At 44.0% G+C, this 14,469-nt stretch overlaps 1 pseudogene; it reads right to left on the bottom strand.

Annotated features, from left to right (window-relative positions):
- Positions 1-4,513: 4,513 nt before the first annotated feature.
- On the bottom strand, positions 4,514-11,695 carry LOC101783056 (annotated as a pseudogene).
- Positions 11,696-14,469: the final 2,774 nt, after the last annotated feature.

Consider the following 14,469-nt stretch of genomic DNA (forward strand, 5'->3'; position numbering starts at 1 on the left):
TATAGAAGCTTAGTGCTCAAGAGCTGAGAAAAACGAATATGGCATGGGGTCCTAAAAGAAGCATTCATATTCAAAACAAGGATGATGCTCAAGCAAAAGGAGAAGAAAAGATACGAAAGATAATCTCCAAAACTGAGGTTTGCACCAAATCATCAAAATTATTGGTCATTACTTCATCCATTTGCTTTACAAATGCCATATATGCCTATGTCTTGGAATTCATCCTTGGATATGTTTGGTTATCCCTCACACTCTTATTTTGATTCTTGGTCATATGGGTCTTTATGTCATATAGGGTTATCACCAAGTTGCTATGCATATTGATTAAATTGCAGTAGGTGTTGCCATTAATTTTCAAAAGCCGAAATGTTTAGTTCCTAGAGATGGTTTTAAATTCTTGAATTTATATATCTCTCTACACTTTTATTTCGGTTGTGCATACTCTTATGGATTGATTCATTATGGATGATATTTTATTATCGCCCTTGGCAACACATATGGCTGATGAATACCTTTGATCATTGTCCTAAAGTGATAGCTTCTCGATGAGAGATCACTTATGACTTTGTTGATGGCTTAAATGCTCAAGGGGAAAGATATTAGCAAAAGGAGTAATTTACCATCATGGAGTTTGTATTTACTAAATTAGCTTGCAAAGTGTTTTTGATCATTGTCCTTGGCAACACATATGGCTGATGAATACCTTTGATCATTGTCCTAAAGTGATAGCTTCTCGATGAGAGATCACTTATGACTTTGTTGATGGCTTAAATGCTCAAGGGGAAAGATATTAGCAAAAGGAGTAATTTACCATCATGGAGTTTGTATTTACTAAATTAGCTTGCAAAGTGTTTTTAAAATATTGGTGTTGTCTTTATTTCACCAAATGGTGTTGTTTTGAGAGATTTAGCCGGTTGGAGTGTTTAGAATCAATGATCAAGCCGAATATGAAATTTTTCTATTCGGGCTAGAGATTTTGGAATCCATGGGTGGAAAGCATGCAAAAATATCTAATGACTCGTTGCTGGAGGTGCAGCAAGCATTTATGTTTAAATGAGTCACTATATGTTTTTCTTGATATAACGTGTCATGTATCTAGGCACGAAAATTCAGAATTAGCACTCTGGAACAATGAACATCAGGCCATAGTGTCCAAAAAAGACATTTTCTTAAGAAAAATTTGATGTTAAGCAATGCCAAGGGCACATCCTGGACATACCGGTTTGATCGGAATCCTAAACCGATCTGACTGGTATGGCTACTACTTTGGCTATTCAAGTTTTAGAACTTGGTGAAGCTGAGGTTAGTAGCTAATGGAGAAAGTTTGTTGTTGGCTATTTGCATAATCCAAGATACATTGAAAGGCAAGTCAAAAACAAACAAGAGGGGTTCAAGAGTAATCTAGCCATCATCAATTCCAAGGTTATTGTGTCATGTTCACCTTTTGAGCTGATTACTCACCATATTTTATTTATGGTCAAAATAACTTGTGGATGCGATATTAAATCATTTTATCTTTCTTCATTCTCAATTTGAGAGGTATTGCAAAGACCAATTGACATTATAGCAATTTAGTTGGTTTATGCATTCACAATAGCTCACAGGTGTGAGAAACTTTGAATTAGTATTTCAAAAATCCACAGCTGAGATGGTGTGAGCTCAGGCTTGTCTCACTCACACAAGATGTATAAACAACAACAACAAGCTGAATTCTTCATATTGGGTAGAATCAAGTGATATGGCCGATAGACACTATCATCCTTAAAAGTTGAACATGGTTGATGCACTTGTGCTCTACATTGTTCCTGTGCAGTTTTGCTTCTGATAAATATTTCTTGGTATGCAAGTTTTACCAAGAAATAGGAGGGCATGTGTTAGAGACCGAAATTGGCATCATAGGAGTTTGCTGTCTGAATCTGGGTAAACTGATCTACAAACCGGTCAGACTGGTTTTACAAACATTTTCAAATATCTAATTGGACTTCACCATTGCGTATATCTCGTCGAGGCGATTGAAATGCATATGTAGAACGTCCAATTTGGAGTTTGGATGAGAGAGTTATGGCTCTGGCAAGATTTAGTCCTGTGCAGACCGGTTTGGACGGGCGGTCTGACCGGTTTGACCAGAATAATCCAAGTTAGGAGTTGTATTTTGACATAAGATTTGTGTAATCTTCGACTCCTACTGGGGTAATACCTCCCCACACTATAAATACAAAGGACCACAGCTGATTGAGGGCAACCTAATCGAATCAAACAACTATGCATTTACCTTTTATCTCCTAAACCCTAAATCTCTTCCAACCACCATGCTATTCGTCTACTTATCTCCACGATCAGAGATGATGTCCTAGGCTTGCTGGTCGACCTAGGGCACACCGGCAACGTCCATGCCCTGACGGGGTCCCTTCCGGACGAGAGTTTCGACGACCTTTGCTAGTTTACTCGTAAACTAATCGTTCTTCGCCATGCAAGTGTGTTGGTTATCCCTTTGCTAGTTTGCTCGTAACCCTAGCCGTCCTCCATCACGTAAGCGTGGTAGTTATCCCTTCGGACGATCGATCCAGGCAAAACCCTAAGAACCGGTCCAACCGGGTTGCTCAACCGGTCTGACCGGTCAACGTAGCTACCCTGCCATTCGGTTCGTTCGCGACCCGCACACTCTAGTGCTTTCGTGTGTTGACCCTAAATTTACACCAACAGGAGGCATTTTGTGCTGGGAAACAAGTGCTAAAGACTCTTCTTTTTTTTTATATTTAGGGCAACAAGTGCTAAAGACTCGATAAACGTTGAGAAGGCCTTCTTGGCAAGGCAACGTCTGCAGCTATCAAGAAAAGGTGAGCGCGAACAACTTTTATGATTTCTCCCACAGAGAGATTATTTTCGATAAACCGCATCTGATCTACAGTTTGAGAGGAAGCCCTCCAATCTAGTTCAGATGAAAGGCCAGCCAATCCGTCAGCAGCCGGACAAGAGCAGATGCTATACGACATGTCACAACCATGTCTCCGTGTGTTTCAGGAATCAGGAAGAAGGTGCATCTGCCTGACTTCTTTTTCTCTGCTTTCTCTTCAAGTTTCAAACACTTCAGTGGTTCTTCAAGTTTCAAACACTTCAGTGGTTACAAAAGAAGTATCACAGATAAATTTTCGATATTTAGGGCGTGATTGGATAGGATTCTATGGGCGATCTAGTCATTTTAATCGAGCAAACCACACAAACGCTATGATTCTGGTTCGATTCCATGCGAATCGTCCCTCCCGTCGCTTCGGCGAAAATCCCACAATTCCGCACCCCTCCCCTCCCTCCCGCAACCCGCCTCCGGCCCCAGCTCTGCCCCCAGCTCCGACCGCCGCTCCCTCACGCGGCCCTCCAGCTCCGGCCGCCGCTCCCTACTCCGGCCGCTGCTCCCTCGCGCCCCGCCCCCCACTCCGGCCGCCACTCCCTCGCTCCGACCGCCGCTCCCTCACGCGGCCCCCCAGATCCGGCCGCCGCTCCCTCACGCGGCCCCCAGCTCCGGCGTCGTCGGCGCGCCCCCAGCTCCCCCGGTTGAAGCACCGCATGTGGAAAATCGTCGGCATCGGGGATGAGGCTGAAGCATCGGGTGAGGCTTTGTGAAAAAAAATCGACAACACCAAACCCTTTGCTTCTCCTGCCAACTATTCTTGAGGCAGCGGATTCTTGTGCCACCAAGCTTCTTGGAAAATCGATTCACAGAGAAGCTGAAACAAACATGCCCTTAGGGGATCATTTGTGCTGGAACATCCACAGAAATTGAACCAGAACTCCAAGTGACAAATCTAGATATCCATTCTTAAAAGGCAGACATGCATATATCCATTCTTAAAAGGCAGTTTCCTTACACATGCAAAACCTTTCCAGATGCAAATGCTTATTTTCACAACTCGAAGTGACAGGTACAAAGCTCCTAGTAGGAGGATCTCGGCATGGTAGCCTAACTGAGCTTGCAAAAGAACCAACAATATAACTTGACAATACGGATATCTAGGGCTCTAGGCCTAGAAATAGTAGTTACTTCCCCTGTCCAGCTGAAATGGCACTTGCTGTATCATCACCGATCCACTGTAGTTCAGAATCCCGTCCTGCTAAGTTATCGGTAGGGAAAAGATAAGGCGGTCAGTAATGTGTTGGCATCTCCCAAGATGCTGTCTTGTCAAAATTCAAAATATTTCTGAATAACATGTTGGTGTAAGATTGTGTATAATGCGTGGGATGTGTTACTTTGAGCCTCCTGGGCTGATTATATAGGAATACATGGCTTAGAGGGCAAGTAGCCTCTCCTAAAGATAAGAAAGGTTATCCCAGGATTACGATCAATCCTAAACTAACCATATCCGGAGTTGCCTAATATACTCTAACATCCTCCCGCAGTCACAACGGGAGTGCGCAGACGATGAGACTGGAGAATAAACCAAAGAGAGGACATCCCCCGTAGTCGCAACCGTCGATGCGTCGCAAATGTTGTGGCTGTAATGGGAGCCGAAGAGGCTTGTCAAGCAGATGGGAGCCCCTTAGTGACGAAGTAGCCGAGGTTGAGGTAGACGTGGTCGAAGCCGTGGAGAAGGGCGCGGGTCCGAAGCATCAGCGTAGGCGCCCGAATACACAAAATCAACAGCTTCTTGCCAACAGGTTTAGCAGGACGATGAGCCGACTGTGATGGTAGATGGTGCAATTAAAGAGTGCAAATGTATCTTCCTTCAGCAACATCGGCGCCATTGTCCACGAGCGTGCGGCAATAGGCGCGGACTCGGATCGAGAGCCAGCATGACGAGGACCAACAGCATAGGTGGCGCCACAGTCTGGAAGGGCAACGTCACCGGTGATGGTGGCTTGACCACGAGCGTTGCCGCTGCAGCCTGAAGGGTGCAATGACAACCTCATCCTCGGAAGTGTCGAGGTTGAAGCAACGACGAACGGCAGGGCAACGCAACCCGATCTTTTGATCGGGAAAAAGAAAAATAGCAGCAGCAAGACGAACCTTGGGTTACAATCTCGGGTGCCCCTAGCATTGCCCCGTCCCCACCCTTATCTCTTCCCCGGTCAACACGGACAAAGGGGAATAGAAATCAGGGAGAGGAGGAACCAGCCATTCTGCCCTCCCGGACTCCATGGCGGCGCACCCGCCCTCGACTGATGTGAGGTCCGCGCTCAGGTCAGGAGGACCCAGCAATAGGGCACCGGTGGTTAGGGGAAGCAGCGTGGCCGCTTGCGGATTGGGAGGTGTCTGGCGGCGAGCAGCAGGGGGCAGCGAGATAGGGCGAAGCCCCCACGGCGCGGCAACCCACCAACGAGGTGGAGGAGCAGCGCGATGGAGGGCGTGAGGTGGAGCGGGCCAGGCAAGGCACCACAACCCGACAACAACGGCATCAGACAGCGTGGCCGGGCTGCCGCCCCGGCGGCTCCAACAGCGGCTGCAGGCGGCACGGCTGGACCGGCGAGGGAGGGGCGTTGCGCAGCCATCGGACTGTAACAGCTGCCAATTTAGTCATCTAAGTGACTTTGAAGAATTAAAAGCAAATTGAGAAGAAAAGAAAAAGAAATTGGCCGAAAATCAAATTCGGGTCAAATTTGACCGAAATTTGAATTTTGAATTTGAAATTCAGAAAAATTCGGCAAAAATGTGGAATGCAAGTGTAAGAGTAAATAGGACTTAAGAATCAAAGATTTGGAACAGAAATGGTGCTAAATAGCTCAGAGAAATTAAAGAAAGAAAAAGGAAAATGGAGTTTACTGTTCCTCGTCTGAAAATAAGAACTCAGAAAAACAGCAGCAGAGTCTGTTTTCAAAATTGAATTCTGAAGAATTTTCCAAATAAGTGCATCAGGACAACTATACCATATTGAAGTATGAACTTTGTACTACAAGATTTGGATGTTGTTGGCCAGGAACATGGAAGGGAACAATTTCGAAATGTAGCTCAAAGTCAGCACATTGTCACAGTTGACTGTCACCGAAAATGGTTAAGTCTGAAAACCAACAGCATAGGGTCGACTTTGGGCTTGGATTCAGAGCAATGTAGATTAAGAGGGGTAGGTGTTCTTGAGCAAAATGGAACCTTGGGATGTTGTAGAACACATTTGGGAAGAAATTAGACTGAAAGAAGAGGAATTGGATCACAAAATTCAGCTCCAAAGTGAAGCAAGTGACACTGTCAGTTAACTGACGAGCTGAATATCAGTTTCAGTAAACTTCAGAGGAACCCGAGAAACAAATCAAAATTCAGCTGTATTTGATGATTATCTCGGGTCAGAGCCAAAATAAAAGGTGCAGGGTTCGAGTTTATCTCCAACTTCTGTTAAGGCACTTGGGGACCGTTGGATTGAAGATCGGCCGTAATTTCGCTCTGAAGTCACGGGCGTTAGAAGAAGAAAAGAGGAGCGGTGATAGAGCAGCGGGACGTGTCGCCGCCGCCGTCGTCGGTTGCTCGCCAGCGCAGATAGCTAGGCCACCTCCTCACCACATAAGCCTATGGGTAGGCCACGGTGTCGCCCATGCGCGCGGTGAACGCTTGAATAACTACTGCTCCCGCGCCGCCGTTTCTACCGCTATATTTTTACCGCCGCCGCTCCTCTATCAAGCACCGCCGCCGAGCAAAATTCCACCGCCACACCGCAGCTCCCGTCGATTCCTTCCGTCCACACCTCCGCCCACACCCCACCAGTAACCCTAGCAACTTGTTGCCTAGCTTCTTCGCCGTCACGCCTTGAACCGCCGCCGCTTCTGTCCGCCATCGCCGCGCCGCCCGCTCACGGTGAGCCCTACCTTGCGTTACTCCCCTTCCTTCTTAAGTAGTCGTAGGCAAGTCCTTAGGGTCCTAGGATGGTGTAAGGGTAGTTGTTTGAGTAGGTTGTGCCGTCGTCGTGAGTAGTCACGACCGGCCGAAGGTGTCGCCGCCCGCCGCCGTGGAGGGAATGGCTCCGGCCGTCTCCCGAGGAGCTGTTGCCGCGCACGGGTGTATGAAGGTGTAGAGGTGCTGTCCTGACCCAGCTTCGCCGCCGGTGGGGCGCCGGCCGACGAGTCGCGCCGCCCCCTGTTGCGCGCGCGTTTTGGCGGGAGGAGGAAGAAGCGCCTGGAGCAGCAGGCCCGCGCGTCAGAGAGACGGGGAGTGAAGGAGGCCGGGGTACGGGCGTCTTTGGGCCGACGCAGTAGCAGCCCAAGAAGTCGGGGGCGGTCGGCCGGAAAAGAAAAAGGCCGGAGGCCCAGAGCAGCTGGCAGGCCGCGCTCGCGAGAAAAGAAGAAAAGAAAGGATGGGCCGTTGGGCCGAAGTCAGACCGGGAAGTGAATAGGAAAAAGAAAACGGCCCACGGGGCCCGTAAGAGGAGAAAGAGGCCGGCGGGTAGAAAGGAATAGGGATAGGTGGGTCCGCGCCGTGGGGCCCAGTGCGCATGAGAGGGGGTAGAGTTAGGCTGAGTAAGAAAAGTTTTTCCGGGTGATTTTCGGGAAAATTAGATTTCCTTTAGGAAAGTAATTAGTTTAAATCCGTTTTACACCATTTAAATCACAGAAATTTCTAGGAGTGTCCAAAATTAGTGAAACCAATTTTGTTAGGCTTGTTTTATTTTCCTTTATGTATTAAAATTTTTACACCCTAGAAAAATGATAAAAATTCGGGTATTTATTTAATGCCTTCCTTTTAAGGTAATTAAATAAATACTTAATATTTATAAAATGTATAAAATAGGAATAACATTTTCTTAATCACAAATTATTCTTAACTCATAGGAAATTAGGTTTCCAAGTTAGAAAATAATTATAACTTTTTCTAAAAATAAAAGAAAAAGCCTTAAGGGGGTTAAGTAAGAAAAATAAAATTGTGGGTTAATCTTTTTGGGTTTATGTGTGTTGGCTTGCAACTTTATCATGATAGGTTGTATGGTCCTTGTTGGCTTGCAACTTTATCATGAAGGAAAGTTGTATAGTCTTTTATTCAAAATTTTGCATTTCTAACCCCTGCATGTATTATGCTATAGATCCCGAAGCACCAGAAGGAGAATATTCGGAATTTTCAGAAGGACCTTCGGAGTTCGAAGAAGTTTTTGAATTAGTCCCCTGTGAAGCCAACCCGTCAGAGAATACTAACTTTTTAAACGAACAAGGCAAGCCCCGGTGCATTTATACCTATCTATTTTGAAGTCGTTATTTCATGTGTCTAATTATCGGTTATTTGCTTTATGTATGCACTAAGTCTAGGAGTTGCTTGAAACCTATTCTTGTGTATGATCATGCCTTGTTTTAAGGACATCTTTGCCACTTGTTCAAACCTTAGAAGATAACCCAAGTCTAGAAATGCTTAGTTGCTTAAATGCTTGGTTTACCAACCTTAAGGAAAACTTTTGAGTCATACATGTTGCTTATGGAAGATAACTTGGAAAGTTGAAAGCGGACAGAAACTAGAGGTGTAGTTCTGTCTGCTAGATTAATTTGGTTAAGGCCCGATTCGTTGTCTTAACATTTGATCAAGTGATAAGCATCTGATCACTTACTGGGTATGGGACCAGTAAAGCCCAGTAGGTTAGTAAACTCTATGATCAGGAATACTTCGTACCCGCGCTTGACGTGCTGGAGATTGGCAGGGGTGTAGCCTGAAACTCACATGGTGATCGGGCCAGACGTGGGGTCCCATGTGGGGGTGCATCCCTGGGTCCGGGTAGTCGTATTCCTAATCATTGATTTTGCTAATCGAGAGGTTGTTAGATACGACCTGGACAGTCGTATAAAGCTGGTGATCAGGGTACTCTCCTGCAGGATGTAAATGGGTCCGGATCACCGCAGTTCTCGGTTATGAATGCACTTGATCACTGTTGAGCATCGTAGTATCAATTCATGCAATATATATTTATACCTTTGGTTGATGCTTGATGTATGACTTAACATATATGGTTGTTTTTACTTTCTGTTATCATTTAGAATGGTTAGGTAATAACTTAACCCAATTAAAAGATAAAACTAAGGCATTAACCATAGTAAGCTTTTCGGCAAAAGTTATGATAGCCAAACTCACCCAAAAGCTAGCATGCATTCCAAAGAAAACTATTATATTGGTTAGTCGGGTAAGACTTGCTGAGTACCCCGTACTCAGGGTTTTCCCCTTGTGGCTATCTTTTAGAAGCTCCGCAGGAGTCTACAGAGGAGGAGACCCCGAAGTCCTAGGGTATTGTCCTGAGTCTCACAATACCCCTAGAGAAGAAGTTTTACATGCACCTCTTCTCCTGAACTGTTTATGTTTAAATCTTAGAACTCTGTCTAACACTGCACCGCTAAGTTTGCTTCAATCTATGTTCTGTAATAACTCGTACCTTCTATATGTATGTAAAAATGTAATGTTTGTTGATGTTATCCCATCGCGGATACTATCCTGATGTATGGCTATGAGACACGTCGTGGATCCTTCGAGGAGTCCTGGAGACACTCGACGGACTACCGGACTTATGCTGTTTTAGGTGCGTTTCGGATAATTGCTGTTCCGACAGCGATTAGGCGCACTTAAACCAGCTTAAGTTGGGCGGTTCCGCCACACGGACGCCCCCAGTTGTGCGGTGGTTGGCTCGGCGCCCCCACGGTTCTCCGCAGCCACGCACTCGCGCTCAAGTGCAGCAAGATCGTGCTCAAGGGCAGCAATGGTGGCGGCCCTGGAGGAGTAGATGGGGGTGCAAGGCCAGACGCATGACAGGGGCGGTGAAGACGGCGGCGCTCGCGGCGGGCCCTGGCAACGATGGAAGAGGTAGGTCCCTCCGCTGCTGGTTGACCACAACGGCGTGACAGATTAGATAGATCGACCGCGCATCCTAAGAGGGCGCTGCCCCCGGTGGAGATCGATCTCCCCGGGGGCAGCGCGAGGGTAGTAGAAGTCGGAGGCCTAGGATTAGCACCTAGACTCGTGATATCATGTAAGATTGCGTATAATGCGTGGGATGTATCGCTTGAGCCCCTTGGGCTGATTATATAGGAATACATGACTTGGTGGGCAAGTAGCCTTTCCTCGAGATAAGGAAGGTTATCCCAGGATTACAATCAATTCTAAACTAACCATATCCGGAGTTGCCTAATATACTCTAACAGTTGGGTTGAGAGGGGCTTTGAAGATAAGAAAGATATATTGGTCCAATTGCAAAGTAGCAGAAATATAGGTTGCCCTTTATACAAGTTTAAAAAGATTAGCTCGCTAACTCGTCTGGATGATCCCTAAATCCGTGCACAATCTTGAACTAAATCCCATATCAGGTACATTGATCTTCCAAACAGTGATTTTTTTTTTGGGTGCTGGAACATTAGAGTTTAGAAGTACCCTCTCCTGAAGCGTATCATTGGCAGCCTGCAATATGCCTTCCTGCAAAACATTGGTGTATATGTAAGCTCGAGTTTGTTACAGGAACTAAAAATGTACACGCTGACCCAACCTTGTTCCTCAGCATCTCAATCTCCGTAGACAAGATCTGCATCTGCTAACCATATAAAGCCAGTATATTGCAACTTTGCAACTACCTTTTACAGAAAATTTCCTTCTGTACTGAAAAGTGCATAAACCTTACCTTTTGGGAACAAATGTTTTGTACCCATATTTCAAGGTTTCTTTCGAGGGCGTAGAGCTCATCAAGACTCATGTATCACTCTCTCCATACATGTACCTGCATTGATGTGCTCAAATTTTCTCATCAATCTCTCATACTCAACAATTGTTCACCAAACCCTAAAAACTATGCATTTTCTAGCAAAACCTTTTACGGATTCTTGGTATGTAACACATCCCATTAGCTCCTGTTATTACGTTATTATATTGCAGGCGCATTATCTTAGTTTCAGTTTCCTTTTCTAATGTTGCATTATGTATCATTGTTTCAAGAGCAACATGAATGCATGATCATTAGTTTTACTATGACAAGTCTGTTATTTCTCTTACAGAGACAGCGTTCTTTATGTTGTTTTATGATATACATGTAACACAGCTCATTTACCTTAAGTCCTTCCGAAGTAATTCAATTTCATGTGTTAGCGCAAGTACCTCTTGAGGTATTGCCTGCAATAACAAAGAACATCACCATTTAGTACAGTAATTAAACTCCGCATATTGTCTGTTACCAATATGTGCACTTCAGAATTGAAACAATCATGCCATATGAAACTTTGTTAGCACCACTGATGAAACAGATGACAGACACATTCGTGCTCAGCAAAAGTTGCCTCACTAATCATACCTACAAGGTTTCAGAGAAAGTCCTTCCTATGCATGGAGCTACATAACTTGATCTACACTCCTAGTCTCTGACCTGAGGTTTCATCTTTCTGCTACTTTCACCTTTCATTTCTCCATAGGCAGTCTTGTACCTCTCAATCAAGCCTTGCATGTTCCTAATGTACACATTCAGCAAGTGTAACTTTTGCAAAGGTAAACATGAGGTAGAGAATGTTTCTTCAAAAAAACAAACATGAGGTAGAGAAAGAGATACTGACCCATTGGTGGCGAGCTCATACATCTTGCCATGAGGGGAGAACACAATAACACCTATATCAGCATCACTTAGAACAGCTAACTCATTGGCCTTCTTGAGCAGGCCCATCCGCCGCTTGCAGAAGGTTACCTGCCTATGCACCGGGTTCTCTATCCTCCTCATGTGGATCTTACCTCGAGCCATCATTAATATTATCAAGTGTTTTTTTCTTGTTTTGTGCACACAGCTTCCCACTAGTTTAGAGTTTAGACTAGCTTCAGAGGTTGTTTCAGCTACAAATTTGATATCCACTTGTTCTTACACAGGACCTAATGTGTTTCCCCTGTATACTATGTATCCTTACTGAATACTGATGTTCATCTGTTTCCTGCACAGTGCCGGATCTTTTTCTGGAGCTCAAGTTGCTATTATTCTTTTTGGAAAAAGAGAGAAGCAAGATATCAGATATCTCTTGCACATTTGAGGAAAAAAAATATATACCAGACATCTTCCACTAAGGATTTAAATCAGGATATTGTCTTGATACTCACACATGAACTCTGCTAGTAGGGACGAAACCAAAATTACTGTGCAGACTACTTCCAATTTTATACATCAAGTCACAACCTTTTCTTGTTGACTCCCTGCTTCTTTAAGGGTCACAGTACAATAAGTAGCTTAAACAGAAAGCATTCAGAAAGACATAGGTTTATTCTAACTGGTTCACAAGCTATAAAGTTCTCTAACAAATACAATTCATGTTGCTGTTACTACTGAAGCCTAAAGCTAGACAATCAACTTGTTCATGATCATTAACCAAAAAATTAGTGAGGAATATGTGTCAAGCAAAGGCATTTAAACTTTATACTGTTAAGAATATGTTCTATTTTGAAAGGTCAGACTAGAATTTTTAAATATACAGGTCCTTCATTCTTTTGACGAGAATGTATTAATCCGGGGAGAGATGTCCCTCATTTTGTAGAAGGCAGTATCGGACCTGGGTTCTACAATTCCTCTGTTCTATGTTCATCTTCTCTATGACATTATCCGATTACACCGGCACAGTTTCCTAAATAAAATAGGAATGCAACAGCTGTATATTATACATTTATTTCTTAAAAACAAAGAGGAAAAAACTGAAGGCGCATGGTGTACACATCTAAGCTGTTGAGTCACCTACATATTCTAAAATTCTATTAGCAGAACTAGTTTTGATTGTAGACACAATTTTCGACCTCAGCCTTATATACAAATACAAAACTAATGGGAAGAGTCTTCAATGGGGCTGAAATCACCACCACCAGTTCTAAGCATCTTTCACTTGGAGAAATTAAAATATCTGCTGTTGTGCAATTTAAGCTTCACTGGTTGGCACTACAGTTTTATTCAGTTTAGCAGAGTTGTAGTAGTTCACGCAGTAGATCCAAAACCTGTCTTGTCGTCGCACCCAAATATTGTAAGTACTAAAAGAATAAATCAAGAATAGTAAACATGCATGACACATCACACCACTATTTTTTTCGCTAATAAGAAACTTGCAGTGGGCATTTCTCAGGACTCATGGCTCTTGCTCCTGCTTATCTGAGAAAAAAAAATTTGCAGTAGGCCTTTGTCTAATACAGCACTCAAGGCTCTCGCTCCTGCGTGTCAGAGAAAAAAAGAAACTTGCAGGTAGGAAACTAGTACTATGCAGCTACATGCAATCAGTCAAATTGTGCATGCCCAACTGAAACCAGACCTTAGTTGAACAAATTACCAAACAAATAAGCTAAATTATGCAACATGGATCATGGTTGCAGTTTACCAGGACCACAGCTTTAGATCCAGATTCCTAACCAGTCATCTTCAAGTATTGTGGAAATCCAGGTGATCAGTCACGTTCTAGAGGCTCAGCAATGCAATCATTCAACAAATCCAGGGAAAACCAACAAACCTTAACCAGCTACTTCAGGTGAGACAAAAGAGGTGCATTTGGGCTTTACAAAAATGAACAATGCAGGTGTCTCCCTTTATTGCCAACTTTATGCTCGTAACACTATTGCTTGGCCATAAGAGATATGTACATGTTTAACTCAGCAAGGAAGGTGCCTTCTTGAGTAGTATGTCCATTTCAAAATATTTGACTTATCCATTTTAATATGATTTGTCTTGCCAAAATAAATTTCCATTGAGGAAATCAGGATGTAGGTTTATTTTTGGCCATTCTTTCTCATCTTCCAGCCCGGTTATTAATGATGTGAAAGATGTCAAAGGTTGAAATGGAACATTTAACATGGTTAAGTGATCCCTCCATCATTAAATATAGATTAAACTTCTAAAAGTTTGACCACTAATATATGTAATAGTACATACTACATAGACCACATCACAATTACTTTAACAACCTACTATTCATTGTTTTTGCTGTACACTTCTATTGACAAACCCAAAGTCGCATCGGAGTATTACTAGGTACTCCATGCCTGGCCAAGAGAATTTTTTATTTGCCATAAAAAATGTGTCTTCCTTCCTTGCTACTGAAAAAAAAAAACAGAACTCCTTGTTCACCATTGGCTTTGATTTCGTTTTATTTATTCACCACTTCCTCCACCTTTGTCATCCAAATCCTTCCTTAGACTGATGATGTCAGCTAGTGTGGTTTGTGAGCGCAGCTGCTGACACGTGCGATGGTGACGCAGCTCACCAAGATATTGTGGTTCTCCCGTGCGGCGCAGAGGTTTGAGGAGCTGCACAATCGTGTGGAGGTGGAGGCGGTTCAGCCAGGCTAGACGTGGGCACAAGCCGATGAGCGTCCCCGCCATATGAGTTCCTAAATTCAGTTCAGGACTAATCCAGGTGGAGTACAAATCAGCCGACAACAGCTTGCAGCCTTGCACCTAAATCAGCTGCCAGTGATCAAATTTCATCTCTAGAACCTCGTCCAATATGAACAGCAAAAGAACAACAGTAGCAACACTTCCTGCCAGCAATAGCAAGAGACAACACAAGGAACCAACAGGGATTTTTTTTTCTGGAGCCATAA

The sequence above is a fragment of the Setaria italica genome, chromosome VII (genome assembly GCF_000263155.2).
Source record: "Setaria italica strain Yugu1 chromosome VII, Setaria_italica_v2.0, whole genome shotgun sequence".
Classification (NCBI taxonomy): Eukaryota; Viridiplantae; Streptophyta; class Magnoliopsida; order Poales; family Poaceae; genus Setaria; species Setaria italica.